Below are 25,475 nucleotides of genomic sequence, written 5' to 3'. Positions count from 1 at the left end.
CGATAAAACAATGGGCCCCGTCTCCCGGGTGTCCTATCTGGCATCGAAATTGATACCTTGGATGGCTGCTGCAGGCTTCCAGCTGAGAAAATTCTCAAATTAAAACATGCCATTCAGGATTGCCTGGCTGCGGCAAGCACAATCTCTAATGGGTTTGCTCAATTTCTCATGCCGAGTGATTCCTATGGGTAGGGTTTTTTCCCGTAAGCTGCAGCAAGCCACCGCGGGAGTTCGCAGGGCACACCATTTTATTCGGCTCTCTGCTGAAATTAAGAGGGACCTAGCCATTTGGCTCTCCTTTTTAGCTGACTTTAATGGTGTTCTCTTGTGGTTGCCTCCCCCGGTTCCCAGCTATCAGTTACAGCTGTTCACTGACGCGGCCGGCTCGTCGGGCTTTGGGTGTTACCTCCGAGGGTCATGGTGCGCTGCTCCCTGTCCGGCGGATTGGTTTCCCAGAGGTTTAACTAAAGACCTAATCCTCTTGGAATTGTTTCCCATCATGGTGGCGCTTGAACTGTGGGCTCCTGAGTTGCGCGATAGGAGTATTGTTTTTCGATGCAACAACCTAGGCATTGTTCACGCTGTTAATGGACAGTGACCTCTTCCTTGCCAGCCTTACGCTTGCTCGCGCAGCTAGTGCTGGGTTGTTTACAATTTAACATCGTGTGCAAGGCAATTCACTTTCCGGGCTCGGACAATAACATTGCTGACGCGGTCTCCCGTTTTCAGTGGGATAGGTTTAGCTCGCTTGCTCCTGAGGCTTGTTTAGTTGGTGAGCCTTGCCCCCCCTATGTTTGGCAGGTCATCGAGCCAGCATGGGGCCTAGCCGAGCAATCCCTTGCTCCAACTATGTTGCAGGCCTATCAGAAGGCTTGGTCTGAATGGGAAAGCTATCTCCATCACTGCGGAAGCAGAGGTGAGAGCACGCATTGCTCGATGCTTTCTTTTGTTTGGAGTCTGTATGTCTCTGGTCGGTCCCGTGCGGTAGCTCGTGCATGCTGGCGGGCATTTCTTTCTTTTCACAACTGAAAGGGCGTCCCAACCTTACAAAGAGTCTTGCAGTTATTAAGGCCCTTAAGGGGTGGGCTCGCGCCACACCTCGGCCAGTTGATAGGAGACGGCCGATTTATATTCCCCTTTTGCTTAAGCTTCTAGCGGCGGTGCCTGCGGTTGTGGTTTCTCATTTTGAGGCTAAGCTTTTTTGTTTGGCATTTTCAATGGCGTTTCACGGTGCTTTCCAGATTTCAGAACTAGTTGCCCCTTCTAAATTAGCGGTCTCGCCCATGTCCCGTTCGGATGTTAATATTGGGGAGGGCGCAGTGTTGTGCAAAATACGGCGTTCTAAAACTGATCGAATGAGTCACGTCCGTTGGGTCTCCCTAACGGCTTGCAAAGATGACCGGGTTTGCCCAGTCCATCTGGCAAAACTTTACCTGGCAATTCGGCCCATAGTTGGCGGCGCATAGTTGCTTCATGCTGACGGTTCGCCTCTTACCAAATATCAGTTTCAATTAATTTTTAGACGCTGTTTGCTTCACATTGGCCTCTCTCCAGGGGATTTCGGTACCCATTTTTTTAGAATCGGCGCAGCTATTTCTGCCGCCGCGGCCTGCCTGTCGGTTCCGCAGATTATGGCTCTGGGGCGTTGGAAATCGGCTTGCTATAAGCGTTATGTTAGGCCGGTGGCCGCTAGCTGAAACTACTGTTGCGTTTTGCTGCATGTTCTGTCTGCTTATGTGTCATGTTCATCTGGTTTTTATTGTTATTATATGTTTGTCGTTTGTCTTGTTATGTCTCTCCTGTCCATCCTACTCGGTTAATACTTGTCACTTGTCGTTTGTAACAAGTGGGGGTCTTGAGGAATTTTATTTTACCTGTCTAGACAGACTAATTTGGCCAAATATACAGGACCTCATTCAAAGACGGTCGTTGCGGCCGCACGGTCGTAAGGGAAAAGGGTCCGGATATGCAAATGATGCACTCGCAAGTTGCGTCCTTAAGATCGGATCCTTAGCTGGCCGACCAAGGGGAGGATGCGGCCGTAAGACAAGAAATATGCCCCCTTCTCGTATGCATTACACGTCATCTCCGGCCATATAAGGATTAATCTAGACCATCGCTAACCATTGGAACTGGTCGTAGAGCTTAAGGTTGACCATACCCTCGCTTAAGCACTACGATTAGGTCAGTGTACAAACCACCCATGTCACGTGTGCCATGACACTACTTTGTTAATTATGCACTCCCATAAAACGCCGTTCGCATAATTAGGCACGCCTGCGTTCGGATCTCCACTCCCCCGTTTTCAAGCACCTTCCCCTGTTACCACCCACAAACGCCTCATTCTGTCACTCAAACTACCGACCTGGCTGTGTTCAAGGAGAGAGAAATTTCTGATCGTAGCAGCAAGTTTGCGCACGCTCATTGCGAACTTTACGCATGCGCAGTTTAGCGAACATCGGTGGCGTACGACCGTGCGGCCGCAACGACTGACTGAATGAAGTCCACAGTCCCTCAGCAGGTTTTTGGTTTAACTCTTGCCAAGTTGTTTTGTTTTTTCCTCTCTCTGAAGTTTTCCTGTCACTAGCACAGCACCTGCCCAAACAGCCGACCAGAGAAATTTCTATAAAATGGCTGCCAAGCAGCAACTCTGAAAATAGCAGTGAACCACCCTCTGCCAATCCTATAGGCTAACCAAACCTAACCCCAACCCACAACACTACCTCACTAAAAAACTGGACCCTTCTTGTCCCAAAGCCAACACCCACAGGCTCGGGTGTTTAATTAACTCCTTGCATATGAAATGCACTCCGTCCTACTTCTATTCCCTGTCACCTCCACTATCTGCTACCCTGCTTATACCCCCCATCTGCTGGCACCTCTCTCCCCACCACAGCCAGGGCTCACCCAACAGCTCCCCAGAGCAGGCAGCTGTATAGCCCAGAGCCCTGGATGCACTACAGCTTTATATGGACAGAGGGAGGAGGAGGTCATCCAAACGCCACTCCAGAGGAGGAGTGCTGGTGAATGCTGTATGCCAACCTGAGCTTGTGTGCTAGCTGCTGTGACCAGTGCCCAATTGCATTCTGTAATATATAGTGATTGGGACTTGAAGTCCCAGTATACCCTGACTGTCTAGGGTGGTGGCACCAGTGCTCTTTCTTGCACAGGGTACCAAAATGTCAAGTTACGGCTTTGTCAGAACAACCATAATAGTGGGAATGCATCTGCTTTGGTGCATGCATCAAGGGGGGCGGGGAGGGCAGCAACTCTCTGAAAACTCTGTTTTGCAGCAATAGGGCATCGGACTTAGGGACTAATTCAGCATTGCACGCAAATGCAATGCTGAATGCAGATTCAAGACTATCATGAATCTGTGCATGCAAAGGACCCTTTCTACGAATGTGCAGAACAGATCCTATGTGATCGCAAATAGCCCCTTCTATGCCTCTGCCTGATTGACAGCTAAGGCTTACTCAGCTGACTGATGGCCCCGCATCCACGCCATCCTCCATCGCTCCGAATGGCCGTGATGGTGATCCCAGCCTGCAACCTCGGTTGCAGTGCTGGGATCGCAAATGCAGCAGGGGGTGTCATACACGCCCTGATGCAATGGCATGTTTGCAAGGACAGAATTGCAAAGCTGCTTGCATACATCCATCCAGTACTGAATCACTCCCTTAATGAAGTTCCTTCTAGTAATCAGGCCATAGCTGTTGTCTCATCAACCAAGAGAAAGGCTGTAGTTGGCTAACAGTGTAAGCTGCTTCCAATAGTAACAGTCACAGTATAATATGACTATTTTAGAGCTACATTAATAAATAGTAGTAGTAGTAGTATTAATAAATAGTAGTAGTATTAATAAATAGTAGTAGTAGTAAAAAAATAATATTTAACTTTTTTAAATTGTGAATTTTTATTGAAAATTTTCCAGTTTAATCTCACCCCTGGAGTGACACAATCCCCTCCCTTGCCCATGTTGTAACACATTCCCTTCCTTCACCCTGTAGTAACACATTTGACATTCCCCTCCCTCACCTGTGTAATAACACATTTTCCTCTCCCACCTCTGTAGTAACACATTCCCTTCCCTCACTATTCAGATAGGGGAGCCACACCAACTGCCAGTGATGTTTGGCAGCACTTGGGATGACAGTTGGGTGTTTGAATATGACCTGTGCTACAGCCACAATGAGACAGTCAGGCAGGACATTGCACAGGGGGAGGAAACATTCTAGCCCTTTTTTTACCCTCTTAGGAGTTGAATTTAGAACTTCTTAGTGGGCAACTACGCCATGGAAGGAATATGCATCCCAGATTTCATGTTTCTAGTTCCAGGGGTATAAGCTGGGCGTTGATGAGTCAGTGAGTCAGTCAGGACATTGCACAGGGGGTGGAAACATTTTAGCCCTTTTCACCCCCTTAGGAATCAAATTTCAAAAAATCCCTTCTTAGTGGGCACCTATGTCATGTTTCTAGGTCCAGGGGTTTGGCCCAGGAGCTGATGAGTCACTCAGTCAGCCAGTCAGGAAATCTAATATTTATTTATATATATATAATATATATATATATATATATATATATATATATATATAGGGCCGTAGCTAGGGTAGTGCGGCCGGTGCCATCGCACAGGGCACCACAGGTCAGGGGGCACTGTTTGGACCTGTCAAATTTCTGTTTATTATCATTCTTGCTTGTAGCTTCCTCTTATTTCATGCCCAGCATCTCCTGGCCTCCCCTATCTCTTCCCTGGCCCTTCCCAATGAAGCCATGGCCCTTTTTTGTGTGCATTATGTCCCTTTGGAAAATGAGGGGGTGCCAATGCTCTTTCTGGCACAGGGCACCAAAAAGTCTAGTTACAGCTCTGTATATATATATATATATATATATATATATATATATATATACTGTGTAATATATATATATATATATATATATATAGTGTGTACATGTATCTATATGAAACAATGCCTTTATCTTGTGCTAAAATAGACAGTTGTAATATGCTGCACCACCCTCTCAGTAAATCCCCTGTTAGTAAGGATCATACACAGGTGCAAGAACCAGAGGGCACTATACAGAAGAAATATAAAAATATAAGAGTGATAAAATCATATAATAAGAACAGTGGGTCGTCTTTACTGTGTCTACAAGTCCTTTCCACTAGGTTATGTGTTTTGTCAATAAATGGACTACTACAGGGGCAAGAAATCAAGAATTATAATGCAATGTCGTGACTGATGTCTTTCATTGCACTTGGAGAGCAGGCATATGTTTGGACGGCACTTTCACATGCAACCAATTATTTTCTATTGTTATAAATGATCTATGAACTATTTCCAGTACATCAATAACGACATTGCATTATAATTCTTGATTTCTTACCACTGAAGAAGTCGAGTCCATACACTAAGCGGGAGGATCCTGCCAATTGAGCTCACACCTGTAAGGGTGGTGGCAGGATTATATCATCAACTCAACTGTATTGTGATTGTGGATACTTTGGGCTCTATTTTTTAACATTAATTTTACTAAAATAAAGAGCAAAAAGGGGTGTTTTCACACCCTTTTTACATTATTTTAGTATCACCTAAAATTACTACAGGGCAATTGGCAGTATGGGATGTCAGCTGACCGGAGCCACGGAGGACATCACCGGAGCACCGATGACTGCAGGTAAGTGTATTTAAGGGAGGGGTCGTCACGGGGGGAGGGGTGGTCCGTGGTCATGGGGGGTGGAGCTTAGGGGCAGGGCTTAGTGACGGTCGGTCAGCGCATGCATTCGGCACTTGTCCCGGAATTTTTTGCGAAAATACAGTAATAAGTGTGTGGAGGGGATTCGCAGGGACAGAGCTTTATCGCAAGCTCTGTCCCTGCAAGGGATTTGTAGTAACTCCCTGTGATATTGCCTGAATTCGCAATGCGAATTCACTCGGTAATATCACACTACAATCTGCATTACAAATGCTGATTGTAGTAAATAGAGCCCTTTGTCACCTTCTTTATGCTGTAAGCAATTTTTATAAATTATGCTATGTTTTTATCAAAAATAAAAAAAATTACAATTATTTACTGATCAGCCTTTGGGCCTTTTTCTTGTCGGGTGATCTTTGGTGAGAGGGTGTTTTTAGGAACATCCCAGATATTTCAGCCTCCTCAATTCCACACCTTGAGGTATCCTAGTGGAAAGGACTTGTAGACACAGTAAAGACGACCTATTGATCTTAACATATGATTTTATCACTCTTATATTTTAATATTTACTCTGTATAGTGCCCTCTGGTTTTTGAATTTATATATATATATATATATATATATATATATATATATATGTGTGTGTGTGTGTATATATATATATACAAACAGCTTCGGATCGGCACTCGAAACAACCACAGCAACATGCCCTGGTGCTCTCTGGCATAGAAATGGATAATGACGATGTGTAAACAAACAGCGTCACTCCGGGACTTGTAGCAAAAATATACCTCTGACATAGAAATGGATATTGACGATGTGTACACAAACAGCCGCACTCCGGGACTTTGAGCAAAAATATACAGGGATTATGTATTGACTGCAATACACCATTTATATTTTTGCTACAAGTCCCGAAGTGCCGTTGTTTGATTACACATCATCATTATGTATATATATATATATATATATATATATATATGGGCTTGGTACAAGATACCGGAACTCAGGATCCCGGCGGTCAAAATCCAGACGCAGGCATCCCGACAGGGTTAGGATATTGACCCCTGTCGGTAGGTATTCTAACCCTCCCTCCCCACTGCCTAAACCTAACACTCCCCTCTTAGTGCCTAAACCTAACCTTTCATCTGCACCCTAAACCTACCCTACCCCCTAGTGCCTAACTTTAAACCACCTCCTAAACCCACTATTTACCACCGGGATGCCGGTGCTCTGGATGCCGAGGCTGGGATTCTGACAGCTGTCGGAATTTAGGCGCAGTTTTTTTTTCAGCGCCGGCATCCCACTTACCGGGATTATGACCGCATCCTATACATATATAAATGTGTGTTTTTTTCCTGCTGTATATATATATATATATACAGTCAGGTCCATAAATATTGGGACATTGACAGAATTTTCATATTTTGGCCTCTATTCACCACCACAATGATTTTGAACTGAAACAAACAAGATGTGATTTAACTGCAGACTTTCAGATTTAATTTGAGGGTAATTACATCCAAATCAGGTGAACGGTGTAGGAATTACAACGGTTTCTATATGTGCCTCCAACTTTTTAAGGGGCCAAAAGTAATGGGACAAACTAAACAATCCTAAATCTAACTTTCACTTTTTAATACTTTGTTGCAAATCCTTTGCAGGCACTTACAGCCTGAAGTCTGGAACGCATAGACATCACCAGACGCTGGGTTTCATCCCTGGTGATGCTCTGCCAGGCCTCTACTGCAAATGTCTTCAGTTCCTGCTTGTTCTTGGGGCATTTTCCCTTCAATTTTGTCTTCATCAAGTGAAATGCATGCTCAATCGGATTCAGGTCAGGGGATTGACTTGGCCATTGCATAACATTCCACTTTCTAGCCTTAAAAAACTCTTTGGTTGCTTTTGCAGTATGCTTCGGGTCATTGTCCATCTGCACTGTGAAGCACCGTCTAATGAGTTCTGAAGCATTTGACTGAATATAAGCATATAATATTGCCCAAAACACTTCAGAATTCATTCTGCTGCTTATGTCAGCAGTCACATCATCAATAAATACAAGGGAACCAGTTCCATTGGCAGCCATACATACCCACGCCATGACACTACCACCACCATGCTTCACTGATTAGGTGGTATGTTTTGGATCATGAGCAGTTCCTTTCCTTCTCTTCTCTTCTCTTCCCATCACTCTGGTACAAGTTGATCTTTGTCTCATCTGTCCATAGGATGTTGTTCCAGAACTGTAATGGCTTTTTTAGATGTTGTTTGGCAAACTCTAATCTGGTCTTCTTGTTTTTGTGGCCAATGGTTTACATCTAGTGGTGAACCCTCTATATTCACTCTTGTGAAGTCTTCTCTTGATTGTTGTCTTTGACACATATACACCTACCTCCTGGAGAGTGTTCTTGATTTGGCCAACTGTTGTGAAGGGGTTTTTCTTCACCAGGGAAATAATTATTTTGTCATCCACCACAGTTGTTTTCCGTGGTCTTTCGGGTCTTTTGGTGTTGCTGAGCTCTCCAGTTCATTCTTTCTTTTTAAGAATGTTCCAAACAGTTGATTTGACCACACCTAATGTTTTTGCTATCTCTCTGATGGGTTTGTTTTGATTTTTCAGCCTAATTATGGCTTGCTTCACAGATAGTGACAGCTCTTTGGATCTCATATTGAGAGTTGAGAGCAACTGATTCCAAATGCAAATGTCACACCTAGAATCAACTCCAGACCTTTTACCTGCTTAATTGATAATGAAATAATGAGGGAATAGCCCACACCTGTCCATGAAATAGGTTTTGAGTTGATAGTCCCATTACTTTTGGCCCCTTAAAAAGTGGGAGGCACATATTGAAACTGTTCACCCGATTTGGATGTAATTACCCTCAAATTAAATCTGAAAGTCTGCAGTTAAAGCACAACTTGTTTGTTTCATTTCAAAACCATTGTGGTGGTGAATAGAGGCCAAAATCTGAAAATTCTGTCAATGTCCCAATATTTATGGGCCTGACTGTATATACACACACACACACATTATAAGCATATGGATACTTAGTATAAAGGGTTCTTGTGTCATTCACAATCACATACGGGTGTCTGAAAATAAAAGATATGCGTTCAAGGTGGGCTCCGGCAGGAAAAGAGTCAGCATATATGCTTACATCTGCTAAAAGTTCATGTAATATTTCCAAATAACATAGGAAGAAAAAAATAATAACATTTTGGAACCGTCATAGTCTGACAGACTCCAGGTTCACATATGTCTTGTAGTGTCATTGTAATCAAAGAGATAATAACCAATATGATTATATGTTGAGCATTATGTCATATTCATGGACTGCAAAAGATAATAGAACTCACTGCAGTGGTTAAAGATGAAGTTAGCCTTGCATCCAAATAACTGTCTTCATAAATATAGTGCTACTAAGAAACATTACAAAATCTTTTCTGCAGATAATGAAAGTCTCGAACTAGAGATTCATGCTCTTTATCTGTTGTAGAAATATATAGTACAGTAGATACTGTAATGTAGTTAAAGAAAAAATAACTTACAGTATATGGAAGTAAACACTGCTTAAATTGACATGTTAATTGAACTGAACATATTATCAATGCCCGATGCTCATGCTGAAGATGAAGCTTTTATGGTTCCTCTTCTGTATGAAAAAATGCTATAGAGTATTGGACTTAAGGATTGTTGTTTTTGAAACTTTATATAGGCTGGTATTTTCAAATGCATTGCATCTCATATAACTGAGCAGAGCTGTTTTTAAGCATTTTAGTGCTCTGTGCAAGTGACAGCAGCGGTGCCCCCGCTGCACCCCACATCCCCATCCCACTGACCACTATACAAAACAAAGAGCATTACAGTGATCACCATATAATTCAGAGAGCATTGCAGTGACAGCCAGATAATACAGACAGCATTGCAGTGACTGCAATAAAATACAGAGAGCATCGCCGTGACCGCCAGATTATTCCAAGAGTATTGCAAAGACTGCAAGATATTACAGAGAGCATTGCAGTGACTGCTAGATAATACAGAGAGCATTGCAGCGACCACCAGATAATTTAGAGAGCATTGCAGTGATTGCCAAATAATACAGAGAACATCGCAGTGACCACCATATAATACAGAGAATATTGCAGTGACTACCATATAATGCAGAGCATTGCAGTGACTGTAATATAATGCAGAGAGCATGTCAGTAACTGCCATATAATGCAGCAAGAATAGCAGTAACCACCATATAATGCAAAGCATCACAGCGACTGCCATATAATACTGACAGCATCATAGTTACCGCCATATAACACAGAAAGCATGGCAGTGGCCACCATATAATACAGAGATCATTGCAGTGACCGCCATTTAATGCTGAGAATATCGTAGCAACTGCAATATAATACAGAGCATCACAATGACTGCCATATAATGCAGATCGCATTGCAGTGACCAACATATAATGCAGAGAGCATTGCAGTGACCATGATATAATGCAGATAGCATTGCAGTGCCATATAATGCAGAGAACATTGCAGATGCCACCATATAATACAGAGAGAATTGCAGTGACAGTGATATAATGCACAGAGCATCACAATGGCTGCCAGATAATATTGAGAGCATCGTAATAAACACCATATAAAGCACAGTACATCACAGTGACTGTCAAATAATACAGAGAGCATTGTAATTTCCACCATATAATGCAGAGAGCTTGGTAGTGACCGCCATATAATGCAGAGAATATGGCAGTGACCATATAATACAAAGAGCATGGCAGTGATCGGCTTATAACTGTCACAGCACGCTGGGTGCCTGATCCCTCTTACCGGGTCTGGCAGTGCTGGCTTCCTGTGAGGGCTGTGTTGCTGCAGCGAGTCCATTAGCACCTGCTGCGGTGATCTTCCTGTGTCCGGCAGGTAGTGGATGAAGGTCCAGGGGCAGTCGTAGCTCCCATAGGGCCCAATGCGCTTAGTGTGACATCAAACTGACACCTTATTTGAAGTCCTTCCCTATATAAAGACAGCTCTGAGCACTGTTAGCTCCCTAACCTAACTATTAGCATTCCTTACCTGTGATACTGCCACTCGTTCCTGACCTTGGCTTGTTCGTGACCTGACTCCATCTGTTTCCTGGTACTGCGCTTCTTCTGTGATCTGCATATGTCTGCTCCCTGGTACCGTCTTGTCCATTTGGTTCTGACCTGGCTTGTTGACTCTGCTGTATGTCTTCATCGTACTCTACTCTTGCCCAGAGAACACCAGCACCTGTATTAAGTAACCTAGTCTGAGGGCTGTGACAGGCGTGTTGGATGCAGCCAAGTCCAAACCTTGCGGGGGTCCCTGGTGAATGCTGCCGGCACGTTAGACTCCGTGCCTCAGTATTAAGTCTCACCAATCCCGAAATACGAGTCAGCATCCATCACTTATCCCAAAGTTGTGGCAATAACACAGAGATGATCACAGTGAACATTAGATAATGCAGAGAACAATGCAGTGATTGCTATTTAATGCAGAGAACATTACAGTGACCGCCATATAATACAAGGAGCATCACAGTGACCACCTTATAATACACAGATCATCACAGTGACCAGCATACAATGCAGAGAGCATTGCAGTGACCACCATATAATGCAGACAGCATTACAGTGTTCAACTTATAATGCAGAGTACATCACAGATAATACAGAGAGCATCACAGTAGCCCCCAGAGAATAAAGTATTTGGCTTGGATCTTCGTGCCATGTTGGGATCTCAGAATGAGGCAAAACTTTACCTTTCATGGACATATTTTCCCAAAATGTCTATGACAGATGACATTTTGCTTCGTTCTGAGATCTGAACTTGGCGGGAAGATCTGAGCCAAAACCGAACCACACATCTCAGATTAATAATCATCAGAAATATCACCTTTACAATAATTAACTCCCTTATTCCCATTATAAATTAACACCCATATGATTAATACCTCCAAATCCATTCACCTGTTAATTACCTCCCTCAATATCAACAAGAAAACCTTTAATCATTATTAACTGCTTTAGTAGCAAGTACCCCTTCACCCCATAATAACACACAACAATCAAAATTAATTTTGTTATTCCTACTATACCTTCCCTCAACTTTACATCCTTCCATTCTCACTTACCTGTTGCTGATCCTCTGTGAAGCTGCCACAATGTGCACTGTTCAGGAAGTGGGTTCTCCTGTGAGTGATGAGGGGAGGGGGAGGTGAGAGCGGAGGAGTCCATGCCAGCCATTGCTACTGTGCACAGCCCTTGGGGTCTGGGGAGGAAGGAACTTTAACCAGTTGGGCACTGATTGCCCATTCAACAGCTCCCCACTGCTCTGTAAGCATCAGGCTACCTCCATCTGCACCCGCCCCTGATTAAATTCACTGCAGCTAATGGCGGCAGTTCTAATGGCGGCAGAGAGATGATAGTCAGATGCTAACTGCAAACCTGCACCTAGTTCTGGATATGGCTGCTCTGCTCAATGTAACACCAAGCTGAGCCATTCAGAAAAGTGGGGGCGGGTCTGATAAACACTGAGTCCGGGTCGATAATATAACAGTGGCTGGTCTGGAGGCATAGAACTGACCAGCCACTAACAAATCTAAATAGCAAGTGCAGACATCCAGTGGCAGAACAATAGAGTGGTGAGCACAGGTGCAAGAATATGCTTTGGGCCCCCCTATGCAGTGCCCCCAGTAGTGGTCCCCCTATGCAGTGCCCCTAGTAGTGTCCCTTATACAGTGCCCCCAGAAGTGGTCCCCCTTTATGCATTGCCCCCAGTAGTAGTCCCCCCTATGCAGTGCCCTCAGTAGTAGTCCCCCCTATGCATTGCCCCCAGTAGTAGCCCCCCTATGCATTGCCCCCAGTACTAGTCCCCCCTATACAGTGCCCCAAGTAGTAGTCCCCCCTTTGCATTGCCCCCAATAGTAGTCCCCCCTATGCAGTGCCCCCAGTAGTAGTCCCCCCTATGCATTGCCTCCAGTAATAATCCCCTCTATGCATTGCCCCGGGTAGTAGTCCCCCCTATTCGCGGGAGGCGTGGCCACGCCCCCTTCCCGAAAGAAAAAAAAGATTTGCAGCACCGCGCTCTGGGCCCCCTCAGCCCTGCTCAAAGCCGGGGGGGGCGTGATCAGTGTGATCGCTCCCCCCCACAGGCTTAGGCCCAGCAGCCACGAGCAGTCTCTACTGCAGCTCAGCACATGTTGTGTGCTGGGCTGCTGTGAGGGAGGGGGAGCGGCGCCGGACCCGGGGCCCCACCGGGCCCCTCAGGAAGCCCGGGCCATGGAAATCTGTACCCGCTCCCCCCCCTCTCGGCGCCCCTGTACACATCACAGACACTCACCCTCTCTATACACATGGCCTGTGTCTTCACATGAGATCCTCACTGGTCTGCTGTACAGGAGCTCTGAAATACTTGACACACTCCCTCCTCACTGCAGGTATGCCACAGCCAAACAGTACTCCACCTCTTGTCTTTTGCAGGGGACTCTCCCTCTCACTGCAGACCTCTTAGCTGCTGCACTGGGTACTGTAGGACTCTTCACAGGAGCCGTTTAACATACAGAGCTTCCCACTTACATTGGGGGAATGACTGCAAAGGGGCACCTTCCTTAGTGGAGCTGCCCCCCTCTTTTTAGTATAACAGGGCAACTCCCCGTCCTGTCTGTGCCATGAGGTTTACAGCTGGGGAGTCCTCTGTAATATAGGGGCTCTTCCCCTTTTTATATTAATTGCAGCTCATGGCAGCTGCCATGCACCCCCCCTGAACTCCAGGGTACCGCGGGACCTCCCTCTTCCTGTCCCACTGCCCAGGGTAACATTCCCATCCTCCTTCATGAGGACTCCAGGAACAGCCGGGACGTGATTGCGCCTGCCACGAGGCCATGCCCCCCTTCTAGACCCACAAGGCCATGCCCCCTATGCAGCCAGCTTCCCCCTGTCCTCACACTGATTGATGGATGATGTCACTGGGAGGTGGGGTTTAATCACAGCAGTGCTGGGAGGTGGAGCTTAATTGTGGGGCGGAGCTTAAGCCCTGCGCTACCGGGTATTACACTGTAACAGCACTTACTGTGCCTGGCGGGCCCTAGCACTGCAGAATTGTACCAGCCTGAGGGGCAGATGACACTCTGCCACCCAGCCCACCCCTGGTGACATATCACCTGCCTTAGTAACAGCTGGTTCACTTAGTGTTGCCATAGGAGCCTATGGCAGCGTATTATTCTATCCTGCTCTTAGCGCTAGCAGGCTGAAGGCAGTGAAAACCCTTTAGTACATATTGAGACACAATATGTACAGTGATTGTCTCTGACTTTTTCGTTTTGCCCTCTTATATCTCCTTAGTACATGGACCCCATTGAACGAGTGCAGGTTTTTAAGTCTTAAATTCATCTACAGCATGTGGAACAGTTGTATCCTGCTGTCATAGATGTTATCACTGCAAATACTGTAAAACAGAAAATTCCACAGAGCCCAGTTACTTCTTCCCTATAGCTTTCATTATGAGCGCACAATGTATGGAAAATAGGACTCTTCCCACTGATAACTAATCTTGAAAATGACTCTCACATCCCTCATAACCTGGATATTGACTGTATTCCAGATGTGCCATTTTATTTTTAGCCTGCACTAGCCAAGTTTTTTTTTCTTATTCCCATAAAGAATATTTTCCATGTCATTCCTTCCACCCCTTTTTCCATTGACATATGTATAGTTTAAACTTTTCTCATGTGTGATCTTGTATCCATATGATATGGATACAACCCATACATCTATTGTCGCTGCTGACTTGCTTTCCATGCTGATCAAATTTCTAGTACGATATTCTCGTAAGTTAAATGCCATTAGCATTAGCATGCCATCCTATTTATTTTCATCCTGACCCCCTTTCAAACACTGCCTACACTTATTATGTTAAAAGACGTATTTCTGGCATCCTTTAAATTAGATAGGGATGTTTGCTTCTGTAGCGTTCTCTGAAAATGATAAAAGAAAGGAAAAGTTTAACCCCTTATGCTGTGGCAATAAAAAAAAAAAAACAGGACTTTATATACACACACAAAAAATTGTCTGTCTTCTCGACGAGTTCGGATCTAAAAACTGGATCTCGCGTATTTTGGATTGCATTTAAGTCCCTCCCTCATCATTTCAGATGCTTTGAGGTGGTCACAATTGAGGGGAAATAAGTGGGAATGAATGTTCTTGATGTTAATAATACTATAGGAACGAAAACAGGTCCAAATGACATGGTCTTTTAGCTGTTTTGTACATTTTTAAAGAAATTCAAAAATGAACCAAAACATTTGAGGGTGGTATTGCCAAAACAAAAAAACACAGCGATGATTTATAACCAAAACACAGGGGTCTACTCTGCACATATCTCTAATTTAAAAGCCATCTTAGGGCCGTATTCAATTTGAGACGAAAAGCCGTTTTCGCATGCTTTTGGCAGAAACTTTTAGACGATGACGTCATTTTTGCCTGTTTTGATTTTACTCTGTATTCAATTTGGAAGACATTTCACCTAGGCGGAAAGTCAATGCAATGTAATAGGCGAAAAAGTTTCGCCTATGAATAGCAGGCGGAAAAAAGTGCAGAATTGGGGTTTTGGGGTGCAACTTTGCGGGAATCCCCGTGCAGCCTTCAGACAGTCCCCTAAAGGTAAACTGTGTCAAAAAAAAAAAAAAAAGACTTAAGAACACCCCAAAAAATCACTTAGAATTTGGGGGCGAAAAAAAAAATGTTGGGGGACAAAGTTAAAAACTAGCGAACTTGACTCTGGGGGTGTCCCCAAGTATGCCCCAGGTGTTTTTTTCACTGCAAGGGCTCGCGGCAGGTGGATTTTTCATGATTTTTTAAACTTAACTTTAGCAACTTTAAAATATGCTGACCCCCATTTTCAAGTACCCCAAATTTGCTGGTATAAGTTATTTTCTGCAAAAAAACCTCCAGTATACTATTCTGCACCACTTATACAAAAACGCTATTTAGCAGCTATTGAGCCCGTTTAAAAACACCAAATACCTTCAGCAAGCCAAATCGGAGGTTACAATAGGGAACCCCTATGTCAGAGCATCTTTTGGGGGGTGTCAGGCTGATTTCCCTAAATCTGGCAGTACTTTCCGCTTGTTTAAGTGTCGCTGGGTCCCGTTTTCGCCTACTTTCAAATTGAATACGGCGATACGCGGGTACGCGCGCGATACTTTTCCTCCTGCAAAACAGGCGAAAAGTCCGGGAGGCGGGTCCGCTCAAATTGAATACGGGCCATAGAGTCAATAAGCAAATTAAAAAACATGGGTTTTTAACAAGATTCAGGTTTAGATCAAATCATGATTTCCCTGCTAATCAGATACAGAAATGGTAATTTATCAACTGCAAAAAGTATTTTTATATTTTTAATTTGCATACAGTACATGCACTTCATTGCACAAAGCGTACAAGTGTATTTGGAAGTTGTATGCACTCATCCTAGTCCTTGCAGCTTTTCTCAGAAAATTATTCTATTCTGCATCTGGCTTTGCAGATTCACCTGAAAATACACTAGATGGAAAAAGTGTAACATTATTTCAAAGCTCACCCTACTGACACTTTAGTACCACAAGGATTAAATGTTTCTCAATAGTGTCTTGAATTGCTCATGAGTAACGGGACCTCGGGGTTGTCTTTTTTTACATAGGGTCTCTTGTCTTCATTGCACTTTAGGGGCTTGGGAGATAATATCTGAGGACCTCTCCTATCCAAACTCCAATACTTGGACTTTTAATGGTGGCCCCATGTCCTGGTGAAGCCTTGGGCAATGCATTTTTTTCTGATTTAAAAATCAATATGGTTCTTTTCTACCAAATCCTCCTCAGTATGTTTCCAAATCAGCATGGACCTCTAGGAAGCAATTAGAATATGGGTCTCCTGCTGTCTTAACTTAACAGAAGACCGCATTATACACATGCACAGACAGTGGCGTAAGTTCGTCCCAGACACCTGGAGGCAAGTTATTATTTAGTGCCCCCCTATCCCCCATATTTACAGCCCTAAGTGGGGTGAATATATTGTGGGTGATGGAGGAGGTGCCCCTTCAGTGCTGGCGCCCGGTGGCAGTCACCTCCATTGTCTCCCATACTTCTGCCCCTGTGCACAGAATATATATAACTTATAAATAGATTAATAGAACAAAGCAAACTTAAATTGTGTTTTCTTTTCATTCTCTCACCCACTGTACAGCCTAAGGGCCTAATTCAGCAGTGCCCCCTAGTGCTCTGCTGAACGCAGATTCCCGATGTTTGGGAATCTGCGCAGCCGCCAGACCTGTTCTACGCATGTGCAGAACGGGCCTGCGAGCCCTGCATGTAAACAGGCAGCAGACTGATTGACAATCTGCTGCAGCTTGGGGGCAGGGAAGGGGTGGCGTTGCCCTCCGTTTCCCGAAACGGAGGTGTGTCGCCGCTGTTGGGGGGGAGAGAAGAGGCCAGGATCTCCGTCAGCTGACTGAGATTTCCTGGCCTCTTACTCTAATCTGCGGCGGCCGACTGCAGGACCCCATGGGTCACGCAGCCGGTCGATGGTCTGCAGAGTGGGCCTGATTCAGCAAGGACCATAATTGCAAAGCTGCACGATCCTTGCAATTATGGTAATGCAGCAGGAGACATCACCACTCCTCCTGCTGCATTACGTATCCAAGCTGCGTTGTCCAGCGCAGCATCGTATACTCTGGGGATCCGCAGCTGGCCGCCGCAGCTTAGAGTAAGAGGCCAGGAAATCTCCATCAGCCGACGAAGATCCTGGCCTCTTCCCTCCACAGCAACGGCGACGACACACCTCCCCGCCCCCAAATTGCAGTAGGCTGTCAATCACTTACAGTCTGCTGCCAGTTTACATGCAGGCTCACAGACCCATTTTGCACATGCGGAGAATGAGTCTGGCTCCTGCGCAGATTCCCAAACATCGGGAATCTGTGTTCAGCAGTGCACTAGCTTGGACTGCTGAATTAGGCCCAGTATCCGATGCTACTTTGGAAACGCAACTCATATACGTAATGCAGCAGGAGGCGTGATGCCTTTCTATTAGTGCCTATATTCGTAGCATCAAGCACTAAGGGCCTGAATCAGAGACTGGCGCAATGCCGATATTTATGCAAGCGAATGTTTGCTAATGTCCATGTGCAAATGCCACACTCACCACGCGCAGCATCTGTGTTGCAACTACGTTCATACAGAGGAATGAGGGGGGCCTATTTTGTCAGTTCCGGGCCCCACAATTTCTATTGGCAGCCCTGCGTCAAACATCTGTAATGATCACCTAGCGAGAGCGATATTCAGCCAAGCCTCCACCTATGCCAAAATTGTGCTTAGTTTCCATCCAATCTCCATTCTTAATGTGGACTTGAAACTGTTTGAAACAGTCCTGGCAAACAGACATAACTGCATAATGTCCTCTTTAGTCCAACCAGAGATGGCCACCCGCCCTTGAACAATTGAAGGAAATTGTTAAACCTATTTTATCAATTGCATCTCAAAAGAAACCCTCACTTGTTTTCTCCCTTGATGCAGAGAAGGTATTTGACAGGGAGAAAGTTGGGGTTTCATGAAGCTTACCTTATCTCCTATAAGATTTATAGGCAACTTCTTTTCCATTATTTCACTCTGTCATGAGGACTCAACATTTCTATTTTGGTGACCTTGGGGGTGCATGACATCATGACATAACTTGGCACTCCACATATTTAGATAAGATCCAAAGCCCTATACCTGAATTCCAAGATCTGTCCAGATGTGCCCCCATAGATGTGGCCACAGTACTCAAAATTTCAATCATTCAGCAATAACGCCACCGGGCTAGATCGCAGTGAGTTTGAGTAGTTTTATGAGTTTTAAAGTGTAGACTGAAGTGTTGGAGTCCTAGGAAGATTAAATATTAATTTAAATGATGCACAGTATAATTGTGAACATTGACATGTATTACTTGCACTTCCAGGTAATGTGATAAATAGACCTCCCAGGAAGCCTTTTGCTAAAATTTTGGGAAGCCCCAATCGAATCTGGAAGTGTGTTGAGGGGTTGGGTCATGAGCAGAATAGCTTCTGAATAGTCATCCCACACTCACACCCTCTCTTCAGCCATATCTATGGGAAGCATAAATGTTCTGACACTTAGGTTGGCATTTGGCATGTGGCCGGTGGTTCAAATCCCGGCAGCGGCAGCCTGACAGAGGAGGAAATCCCGATCGTCCTAAAAGTAAGTATAAACTAACCTAATTTTCCCCCCTAACCCTCCTTTAGGGTGCCTAACCCTAACCGCCCCCTCCCCTGTGCCTAACCCTAATCCCCCCTCTAAGTGCCTAAACCTAACCCCCCCTTCCTCACCGCCTAAACCTAAGTCCCCCGGGGGGGTGCCTAACCCTAAGCTCCCCCCAGGGGTGTCTAACTCTAACCACCCCTTCCCCTAGCCTGACCCTGACCTCCCGGGGGGGTGCCTAACTCTAAGTCCCCCCCCGGGAGCCCTAAACCTAACCTTCCCCACCCCGCGGCTGTCCGCGGCCGGCGCCCGGCATCCCTTCAATCAGGATGCCGGGCGCCGGTCTCCCAACGTTGGTAAAATGACAGGCGTCTAGATTTAGACGCCTGTCATTTAACCCTCGCCGGGATTAAGTAGTCTGGAAGCCAGCAGTCGGCATTGCGTCCGCCGGCTTCTTAAACGTATACCTTAGGTGGCAGTGCAGCTTTAAAACAGTAATAACATTTTGAATGTATATACACATTTCTTATGCTTATGTGGTTCTGTTATTCAGATGGGTGGATTCATCGCAAGAAAAACAAACAAAGTAACAAGTAGAGATCAATGGAAAAATTTTTAGTTTTTTTGTACATCATAACAGTTTTGACTTTTGGGAAATGTGGAAAATAAGGTAATGAAATAAAAACTAAATGTAATTATCCCCTAATACAGCATTGCGTAGAAATGGGATGCTTGGCGGAGCCTTGCTCACGGCAACGTTCATAAACTATATTTAGTGCACTTAAAGCCAGATGTACATTCAGGTCGTTTAAGTTTGAAACATAAGATGACTGTAGAATTGTATGCCCCATTAATGCTAGTAGTTTGTATTTAAGCCTAAATTCTCATCCTCCTAAAATCTGCACAGTAAATTGATAGTACATAGAAATGGAGTTAATAAATGTAAATATTTATATAATAGGCGAGAAAGTGTGTCTGTCTGTCCTTTATGCATGGTCAGAGTTTTGTACCTAGCACCACCAAATTTGTCATGCTGATGTAGTTTGACCAGGATTAGGTTTTTTGCCTAAATTTGAACTTTGTCAGGGCCACACACTATCACACAATCCCTAAAAATGGAGACACTCTTAAATTACACAGGTACCAGGGTTGGTTCAAGTTGTAATTGGCAGTCTGACAAAAACCTGTGTGAAAGCTTCAAAAGTATCCTTTTAATCTCACAGTATGCAAATGTCAAACTGTATGACTGATGCAAATTCATATAAAAAGTTTTAAAATTGACCATATATATTAGTCATCCCTCTATGTTTGCATTTAAGGGTGTAACTAGAACTTTGGGGACCACATAGCAAGATCTTAAAAGGGCCTCCCAGAGGTAAAAAAAAACAAACCTTACATTTGACCCCACACAGAGCCCTTTCATGTTATGCGACACAGAGCCCATTCAGGTTATGCCACACAGTAGTACCCCTTATATACATTATGCCATACAGTAGTGCCCCTTATACATTATGCCCCACAGTAAAGGCCCTTACTCTACACAGTAATTCCCCTTACACATTATATCACACAGTAATGCCCTTTACAGATTATGCCACATAGTAGTAGTGCCCCATATAACAAATTATTCTACACAATAGCAGTACCCCTTACACATTATGCCATGGAGTAATGCCCCTTATAACATTATGCCACACAGTAATGCCCCTCACACATTATGCCCCCCCCCAGCAACTCACCTTCCCATGTAACTCCAGCAGCCTCTCGCCTCCCCCTTGGCACCATCAGCAGCCAGCAGAGGTGGATTTGGGTCCGGCACCAAATCAACATGGTTGACACCCGGGCCCCCCCTCGGTGGCCCTGACTGGACTGGCCCGCCATGTGTGCATGACTGGATGCAGGGGGGGGTGGGCCACAGAGGCAGCTTGGGCACAATAGCAGCTGCACCCCTTGCACCCACAGTAGTTACACCACTGCTTGCAAGCAGGGCCGGACTGGGACTAAAAAGGGGCCCTGGCATTTCAAGAGCACACAGGCCCACCTCGCGTCAGCTTCTGGCTCCAAGCAAAGACTCCTCCCCTTACTATTCATGACCCCTCCCACTTCTTAGTCTATGCTCATACAAATATAAGCAGTGGCGTAACAAGGGTATTTAGAGCCCAGGGCAAATTTAAAAATGGAGGCCCCCCCACCCTATGTGTGTGTAAAAAAAATGGACGTGGTCACTTAAAAATTGAGCGTGTCAACATGACACACACCCCTTTCTCGTCACCCTGAACATGCCTTTCCATATGCACCTTATCTAGTGTTCACTCTAGCTCTGGTCGCAGGCAGGGCGCTGGAGCTAGAGAGGGCACTTCTGTGCAGGCGTGTGCCCAAAAAGGGGGCATGGCCATTGAAAAGGGGGCATGTCTATAAGACACGTCCCCTTTTCATCACTCTTGGGGATGTGCCCAGCACTTACGGACACGCCGGGCAGCCCCCATGCTCTGCCGACAGGGAGAATAGATGCCGGGCACATGTGCACGTCGTCTATTCTCCGGCGGTGACGGGGTCACAGCACATTTCCCCACCCGCGAGACACTGTGACCCGCGGGTGAAGACAGCACCCGCAGGCTGTGACGGCAGGGCGCTTATTGCCCTCCAGAAGGAGGGCAAGGTGTCACGCCCCACTAAAACAGCATAGTGGGAACGCTACTTAACCCCAGTAGTGCCCCTTATACTGTACCCCAGTATGCAATGTCCCCAGTTGTGGTCCTTCTTATACAGGCCCCTAGTAGTGCCCCTTATACAGTATCCCCAGTAGTGGTCTCCCTTATGCAGCCCTCCATTAGTTCCCCTTATACTGTACCCCCAGTATGCAGTGCCCCAAGGAGTGGTCCCCCTTATGCAGCCCCCCATTAGTTCCCCTTATACAGTGCCCCCAGTAGTGGTCCCCCTTATGCAGTGCCCCTTATATAGTGCCCCCAGTAGTAGTCCCCCCAATGCAGTGCCCCCAGTAGTGGTACCCCCTATGCAGTGCCCTTTATATAGTGCCCCCAGTAGTAGCCTCCCCCATGCAGTGCTCCCAATAGCGGTCCCCCTTATACAGGCCCCCAGTAATCCCCCCTATCCAGTGCCCCTTATACAGTTCCCCCAGGTGTGGTCCCCCCTACGCAGTGCCCCCAGTAGTGGTCCCCCTTATGCAGTGGCCCTTATATAGAGCCGCAGTAGTAGTCCCACCATGCAGTGCCCCCAGCAGTGGTACCCCTTATGCAGTGCCCTTTATATAGTCCTCCCATGCAGTGCTCCCAATAGTGGTCCCCCTTATGCACTCAAACCTATCCGAGCCTGCACATCCCTAGTATAAATACAATGTCTCATTTACCATGTAAAAACATTGTAATACAGACAATATTAAAGTACTAATTAAGTCTTACCTGCTGTGAATTGATTGCAAATATCTAACAAATAATGCAAGCAGATCTCAGCAGCTACAAATAATAGCAGTATCATAGCAATGGAGGAGGGATGCAGACGCAATTAGTCAATCAAAACAGGCTGTGAGTCATCATCAATACAGATTGATATTTTGCACAATTACAGGTGACTGACCATTTCATTTATTTTTAACTATAGTTTACATCTAACAACACTTGCCATCAGAACTGCTCATACAGGGTTAGTTCCAGGGCCGGACTGGCCATCTGGCACTTCTGGCATTTGCCTGAAGGGCCGATGGTCAGATGGGCCGGTTTGGCTGTCTACAAGTCCGTCCAGCGGCTGAGCAGCACCTCCCAGGCAACACTGAGCACATACTCGGCGGGTGGAGTTTCATGTGCGGACTCGTCATGGCATAGTGACGTCATGACGCGGCCACGTAGAGCCGCCATGACACTGCTGGAACATGTAGAAGGAGCACGGTGGGGGCGGGTGGCCGGATGCCATATTCAATTCTGACAGCTCCTGTGTGCTGGCGTGCAGAGATGACTGACAGCTCTACCTTCCCGGGTGGGTGTGTTGGTGTGCAAAGGTGACCGGCAGCTCTACCTCCCAGGAGACCCTGTGCTCAGTGTGGAGTAATATGAAAAGTGAGGCGGGGCAGACGGGCATCTGGGCTCTGAGCGGATGGGTAGGTCGAACTTTAGTCATATTATTAGATGTTCTCGTGTTCTATCTTTGGTCAAGGATTCCTGCTGGAGTTAACACTTTCCTATTGCAGACAGCCATGAATGGTTGGCAGTGACAATGCGATGCACCCTTGTCGTCTGGGTTTAAAATGCAAGGAAACCTTTGTACTGTTCTTAATTTATGCTACTTACTGTATGTTAGTTATGATGCTCTTTTTTTTCCAATGTAAGCAACCCTGGTTTGTCAAGTCTCATATCATAATTTATCCACATTGTTTCTGTAATTGGTAAGGTGGCTAATATCTGAATCCTGTTATGTTCTCCTACTTTCTTCTACATAGGTACCGAAAGCTCTGTCATGTGCAAGCAACGGTCTAACATGTTTATACAATGGCAAAATTACATTTACATCTCACAAGTTTCTGCTGCCATGTTATGCATCCCGCTGTATTCTTTTGCAGCAGCTGTCTGATGCTCGGTACTACTACTCAGCTTACTGTCTGCAATCATGCTTGCTGTCACAACTTTGATTCCCTCAATTGCATCTCATTTATTGTATAGATAAAATAATTATTACCACAATGTAAATTCATTGAACCTCATTTGCCATCTCTCAGGACAGGGGACCAAAAGTGTACCCTCACGGGTTTGCTTCGATCGCCACAGGTTAATATTTCCCCGCAATGCCCACGTAGATGGTAATACTGGTAGCTGTCTGGCACTGCTGTAGTGGTCACATGGTTGTGACGTCAGAGGTCCTTCTGCCAACTTGGATCTAGCATCAGCCCAGTAAGAGAAGGATCAATCCACAACTGTAAAAAAAAGGGGTCATGGACATATAAAACCCCTGACAATGAGCAGTACAAGGAAGCGGGGCAGCTGCAGCCAAGGACACCTGGATAGGAATCAGCCACCCAGCCTGGTAAGAATGAGGCTACCATGTGTAGGCATTACTGTGTGCGGAATAATGTGTTAGGGGAATTACGGTTTGTGGCATAATGTGTAAGGGGCATTACTACTGTGTGTGGCATAATGTGTTAAATGGCACTACTACTGTGTGATGTAACATGAATAAGGGGCATTATTGTGTGGTGTAATGTGACTAAGGTTGAATTGGTGGTACTATTGTGTGGCCACGCCCCTTCCCAGCGAGATCACACCCCTTTTTGTGCCCTTCGGCGCGCACTCTCTTCACTTCACAGTGTGTATGGGAACACCACTGTTCTTTATATACACAGGGGACAAAAATTGTAGATAAGACTCTACTTTGGTGTGCACAGATGTGTCCTCCTCTGTGTTCAGCACCCCTGTCCTTAAAAATTTCTACAGTGATCACTATCTAATCCTCTACAACTGCTACACTAGGGCTTGGTCAATTGGGAAAATGCCTTATGTTTTTTTGTGTGTGACCTCCACTAATGAAGTTCTGGCTTTACCTAACAGAACCAACCAAATACCAAAGGCCAAATGTAATAGGGTGAGAGTTTAGAAAATTTGAGAGTTTCTGACACTTTTTAAACTCGACCAATGTAATAGCAGTGTTCTCCCCAGGCTGTTTTCTGCGGGCGCATCGCCCGGCAGAAACAGCCTGCCGCCCGGCACTTTTCCCCGCCGACTCCCACCGACCCGTGCTGTGGAATACTCGCCTCTGAAGTGACCGGAGGCTAAAGAAGCCTCCTATTGCTTCAGAGGCCAGCGTTCCCAGTGATGCACTGCGCGGGTGACGTCATGACTGGATCTAACTAGATCCTGCTGGATCTAGTTAGATCCAGTCAGTGTGAAGCAGAGGCAGCGGTTATGGCCATCAAGTAAAGGTAAGTGCTGGACTGGGGCCAGGACCAGTCTGAGGGCACTGCATAAGGGACACTATTAAACCTGGGGGCACTGCATAAGGGGCCAGCCTGGGGGCACTGCATAAGGGACACTATTAAATCTGGGGGCACTGCATAAGGGACACTATTAAACCTGGGGCACTGCATAAGGGACCAGTCTGGGGGCACTACATAGGGGCACTACTTCAGCCAGGGGGGAATGCATAAGGGCAAAGTTATACTACAGGGGGCAATGCATAAAGGGGAAAACTACAGGGGGCACTGCATAATGGGCACTTTTGACTGAGAGCCAGTGGGGGAGCAGCCTGAGACCTGTCGTGCTGCATTGGTAAGGGAGATACCCCTTTTCCCTGGGCGCGCATAATTGCGAAAGCCCCCACCCAGCTACTTTTGGATGCCACCCGGCTGGAAAACATTTCTGGGGAGAACACAGTAATAGAGTCCAAAAACAAAGTAACAGAGCAAACTCTCATGTTTTAAAATCTCATCCAGATGTTTTTCAATTTTGGAGATAAAACTCGACCAGTGTGAGAGATTACTGCTAAACTCTCACATTTTCTAAACGCTCACCCTATTACAATTGACCCCAAA

The sequence above is a fragment of the Taudactylus pleione genome, unplaced genomic scaffold (assembly GCF_031769625.1).
Source record: "Taudactylus pleione unplaced genomic scaffold, aTauple2 ptg000016l, whole genome shotgun sequence".
NCBI classification, from domain to species: Eukaryota; Metazoa; Chordata; class Amphibia; order Anura; family Myobatrachidae; genus Taudactylus; species Taudactylus pleione.
This window is presented reverse-complemented; position numbering follows the sequence as displayed.